This window comes from Electrophorus electricus, chromosome 1 (assembly GCF_041902795.1).
Source record: "Electrophorus electricus isolate QZ-2024a chromosome 1, ASM4190279v1, whole genome shotgun sequence".
NCBI lineage: Eukaryota > Metazoa > Chordata > Actinopteri > Gymnotiformes > Gymnotidae > Electrophorus > Electrophorus electricus.
Window position 1 is genome coordinate 41124064 of NC_137497.1, and position 5799 is coordinate 41129862.

Genomic DNA, 5799 nt, shown 5'->3' on the forward strand with positions numbered 1-5799 from the left:
GTATTACAATCCAGAACAGTTCATTAGTTGTGAACAGAAATCATGAAAAAAAAAGCTGATTCATCTTTATTAGGGCCATAAATACTGGTAAAAAAAAAAAAAGTTTTTGATTGTTGTATTATTAATAACAAACAATGACCCTCTGGGTCTGTGATTGTCGGGTTATGGATTACAATAGAACAATTCATGTTGTAATACTGATTTGGCAATATTGTAACTCCCCCCCCCCCCCCCCCACACACACACCTTTAAATAAAATAAAAAAAACTATAATTTTTTTTTAAGAGTTAAAGGATGCAATTTTTTTTTTTCAAATTTTGAAGTTCAAAGTCTGTGAGATGTTTTACATTTATAGCATTTAGCAGACGCTCTTATCCAGAGCGACTTACAAAAGTGCTTTGTCATTTACTCATAGAATATATCCAAGTACATTATTAATTATTATTATTAGAATTAAACATACCAATGAACTAGAATACTGTAGAATACAGGGATGAATGCTGATACCTAGAAGTGCAAAATAGATAAGGTCTATCTTAAACAATGATAAGTGCTATAAACAATAAGTGCTAGAGTTTGTTAAAATACATAAACAGTGCCCTACAATAATTACTAAATTAGTCAGTCAATAAGGGAGCAGTTTCAGTTGTCCTTTAAATATTCTGCAAATAGATGGGTCTTCAGTCTGCGTTTGAAGACTGCAAGGGATTCTGCTGTCCAGACAGCAAGCGGGAGTTCATTCCACCATCTTGGAGCCAGGACAGAAAATAGTCTCAATGCTTGTCGTCCATGAGACCTGAAGCAAGGTATTTCAAGCCTAGCCGTACTTGAGGTTCGAAGTACTCGAGGTTCGGATCGGGCTTTGACCATTGACCTTGTGTATGAGGGGGCTGGCCCATTTTTGGCTTTGTAGGCAAACATCAAGGTTTTGAATCTGATACGTGCAGCTACAGGGAGCCAATGAAGGGAGCGCAGCAGTGGAGTAACATGTGTGAACTTTGGAAGATTGAAGACCAGATATTGGCTTTAAGCTTACTTAGGTGAGTGAATATTTTTGTTCTTATCAAGGTGAATGTAACATGTAGTCAATAAAATTGTTTAAAACCAAGTGCAATTGACAGTTTGGAAACCTTGTTATACCATTGTCAAAGACACATTTGATGTTTTTTGTTGTTCTGTTGTTTAGCATCAGTCAAGTTGGTTTGAACAAAGCCAATGGAGGAAATCTTATGACTGAGTAAAGACAGATTTCAGTGAGAACATTTGGCATCAGTCCCTACTTTGCTACAGTAAAGATAAACTGAAATGTATATGAGATCAGCCAGAGTTAGAGCTCAAAACTCAGACTCCAAAATAAAAAAAAGAATCATTTCTGAAGTTAATAGGAAATACAGGTTCCATAGATAGAAATCCAAATGCACAAAGATGGATCAGAGTTAAGATATTATACTGTTGTGGAATGGGAATTGTCAGTTTTCCTGCCACCTATTGCACTGTAGCAGTAGGACGCTGTATGGCCCTCTGGTGGCCGAAGGCATTTCAGCAGACGCTTTAAGAAAGCACTGCTCTACTATGGCACCAGTCAGATGGAACTCAGTATACTGAAGAGGTGATATGCAGTAGGATCGCCTAGTCACTAGGCCTAGAAGGTGCAATAAATCATGATCACTGATCATGACAGTGTGGAAGAACAGAGCATCTCAGACCTAACATAGTAGAGTATAAGTATGAACAGTGACTGGCACAAGAGGGGATTATTAGGGCTCACGCTGTATAAAAATGGGCCTCATTGTGACTTATTTAGGACAAGCAGAATTTGCAGATTGGATTGTTGACAAGTTTAGGGTGACTTCCCTTCATTTAAAGGAATGACGGTACCAAGAGGCTTATTGTTACAATGCTAAGGCATTTATTCCTACATCTTATTTTGACAGACCTTGTGACAGATTGCAAGGTGGATCACAGAAAGACACAGATGGACAACTTCAGTTGTTTTTTTCTTCTTTTTGCGCTGCGCTGAATATATATTTTATTTATTTTACATTTTGATTTATGTAGAAATATAAATATGCACAAAATCAAGATTTTTTTTTTATTTGAGAGAATGTTAACTTTATGTTTGCAGATTGCAGAATGTGCAGATACTCAGCTCTGACATGGAATATTAAAATCCCAGACATCAGTGAATGCAGAATATTTTGGTGTGAAGCATACTGAAGCTTAGCAATGGACATGCGAGACCATCAAGAGTATCATTCATTCAGGTAGATACTTGCCATCTCATCCTACCAAAAAAAACAAAAAACAAAAAAAAAACCACCATGACTTACACCATCAGTATATCAACACAAAACCTGCATCATTACGAATACATTCAACTTTCCTTTTTTCCCCCATTTGTTGTTTTTTTTTTTTTGCTCTGAGGTGCCCAGAAATAGCCCACATTAATAAATAAACTGAACAGCTGTTATGAAATATTCACAAGACTCTTTAGGTATGATTGGTGATCACTGTAAACTATTATTTCTAGGTTCTAATCTCACTCCTCCATTTTGGACTGGCATCCTACCAGTACTAATATGTAAAATAGGTCTGTTCTTAATACACACTAGATAGACTTTATGAAGATTCAGACTATGAAAGGCCTAATAATTAGAAGAAGAGTTTAGAAATCAGTTGGAGCGAAAAGAGCATGGCCCATGGTCCAGCACTGGGACTGAGAAACAACTACATTACTAACTGTAGAGGCATTACTTTGTCTTTAGGGGGCAGTGTGCTGTTGCTACCTCGGGAGCCTGTGAAGTCACCATGGCGGTACTCCAAATATGCCCACCCGATACATCATTTGCATAGATGTTGTCATCCTTGTGCCATTCATAGGTCTTCTGCCGGACCTTGGTCTGGGTTCCATTTGACTCTATGTTCTGTCTAAACAAACAAAGCAGTTCCTTAGAAGTGTCTTTAAAAACAAATCCATGACAGAACACATACTATAAAGCTCATTTAAATTTACACAGATGAAAAATGTTAAAACATAATGCATCTGGATGAAGCACTTACTTGTATTTTTAATTTGAAAAACAATCCTAGATTAAATGAAAATGTTAATCATTCTGTAGTTGAGTGGTGGCTCATTATCATTTAAAGGAACAGGCACTCAAACAAATAGTTATGAACAGGGTTGTTTGGACAGACAGAGAAGCATGTTGTGCTGGATGATCCTGGTAGTATTTGGTCCAAAAAATATCAGACATTTCACTAAGACCCCAGGGAACTGTTTTCCTTATTGTAAAGGGCCCCCCTTCAACTGTCTGTACAGCATATGTGAAGAAATGTCATGATTTGGCAATATTGTAAAGGGGAAACACTGACGTAGCACACTCACACCTTCAAAATGGCTAATAGGAAAGCAGAGCATTTGATGACCATCGATGACCATTGATGATAATTGATGTCAAAATTACAGAAAACTATGAACACTAAAAAAAAAAAGCTTAGTTTTCCTTGTATGGGGTGATTCCCCTAGGTGGACAACACCCATCCCAGACCACCCATACACATGACCCTAAACCTCTGGACATTTGCATTCAAATAAGTAGTGTGTTTCTGAACTCAACAGATATCCAAATTATTCAAGGAATAAAATATAGCCATAAAGTCTGTGTTCACGCTTTGTTTATTTCATGATAATAAAACATTTTTTGCCTGACTGAAGTGCATGTTTTTTCCTTCCCCATTGTTCAAACGCATGTGCATCAGAATGTTTAATTTTCATTCTACAATCATTAAAATGATTGGTGAGGAACTTTTGGACTCACCTACACTGGCTTGTGTTCTCGGAACCTCTTGTATTTTTAGCTCCTCTCGAGTGTTCATGTCTGAAATGAAAGCAGATTGAAGAGTCCTGTAAATATGTGAGAGAAAACTGTAATGCATAAGAGAACTTTTAAGCTTAATGAAAAAGGTCTGTTCCTCCCTTTTTAAATCTACTACTCTATTGAAGGTGCTGCTGGGTTTTAAGTTTAGCTCAGTGCTAAGATACCAGATAAACGTAATTGTATGTAAGGTCGGTTCGAACCCAGCAAGTAGGCAGCCTACTGGGAGAGCAATCATGCTCTAATGGTAGGCCCATGTGGAAAAGTAAAGTAAACAACCAAAGGGGGGAGTCGAACCCCGGCTGTTGTGTTGCGAGGTGAACGCACACCTGCTAGACTGCGGTGGCCAAAAAACCACCTGCACGTATAATCGCTCTTCAAAGGAATGGAAGATGACAAATCTAGAAGGAAAACAAAACTAAACACCAGGCCGAGCGTGGAAAAAGGGAGAACCAAGGATGCCACGGGAAGGAGGGCAGAATCGATACCAGAAAACAGGGAGGAACGGTAATGGCGAAGGGGAGTCTTAGGAGAGAGACAGATTTGAGGGGGAAAACTGGAGAGGGGAGGGAACATGTAAAAGCAGGTACACCCTCACAGCACAGAAGTGAGGTATAGCACAAGGGCTCACAGACCTCAATACCCAAAGTTACCAGCTAGGCACTTTGCTCAGAACTTTGGTGACTGAGTCACTGGGCTTATATAGGCCTAGCCCAGCTGTTGGGCATTATGCCTGATTAGTGGTGTACCTGACTCGAGACCTCCCTCTGGTGGCCAGAGGGGGCCTCGGCATGGCACCGACCCTTACATTGTGGCTGAATAAATAAATCATGTAAAACTACTTCTTTTTCATTCTTCTGTGGACACCTACCACAACAATTCCAACCACAATTAAAACTATGGCCACCAGAATGAAATAGGTCAATCCAACAGTGGCTGGAAAGAATGGAGGAAATGACTTAAGAACAAGCAGCAATGTCCTTCTGCGGTTTCCCCTACACACAAGTGAGAAGTATCCAGTACCTTGTGCCAGCTGTGGAAAGCCAGACATCTGGTAAGTGTCATTGCCAAAGTAGTTTGCTGCCTCACAAGTTACAAAGTGGCCCGGTGGCCCTGTCATCACTGACACTGTGGTCCTTCCCGTATAGTTATTTGTCATGTTGAAGTGAGGAAGGAGAGCACTTCTTCCATCAACAGTCCAGGAGATGCTGGCGTTTGGCTCCGCCTCCACCCAGCACATGCAGTGCAGAGATCCTTCCCTCTCCCAGCAGGCTGAGTCTGGCAGGATGGTGGGAGGGACTGAGACACGGAGACAAAGTCATCAGCAACACAATCACAAAATCTTACTGCTGTGGCACCTAACCCAATATCCCACGTTTAAAGGGGCAAGAGGCAGTGAAGGTTTGCATGACACACTGGTGTTATTACAGCCACAGTCTGGCTCTAGAAGGACAAAGAATCATGGGGCCACAGCAAAATACTTGCAAGAGACTTTCATGTTTCCCTTGTCATCTCAAAGCGAAATGTCCCTCACATATAGATTCTGTTTCTGGGGCATTCATTTTCAGATCTGTTTAGACGTGCATTGAGTGCATACAGCCAGTGATTAAGGTACTTGACTTATAATTGGAAGGTTGCTGTTTCAAGCCCCATGACTGCCAAGTTGCCACTGTTGGGTCCCTGAGCAAAACCCTTAACCCTCAATTGCTCAGGTTGTACTCAGTCAGCTAAATGCTATAAATGTAAATGTCTATAGCAGCACAATTAAATAACAAACTCTGTTACTATAAGACTGTATGAATATATTGTAACACCCAGTCCACTAACAAAGAGTTAAAGGGGCAGGAAGTACTGAAGCTTCTGGTATGACACAATAGTGACAGTACAGTCACAGAGAGTCTCTGGAGAGAGGTTAACAAAGACC

General features: G+C 40.1%; 1 long non-coding RNA gene across 1 annotated transcript; it reads right to left on the reverse strand.

The window, feature by feature from the left end:
- Window positions 1–1908: 1908 nt before the first annotated feature.
- LOC145647262 (uncharacterized) lies at window positions 1909–5220 on the reverse strand. The gene is made up of 3 exons (XR_014116317.1): window positions 3819–5220; window positions 2787–2928; window positions 1909–2285 (listed from the first exon to the last, which is right to left on the reverse strand). It is a non-coding gene; the product is annotated as an uncharacterized LOC145647262 (long non-coding RNA).
- Window positions 5221–5799: the final 579 nt, after the last annotated feature.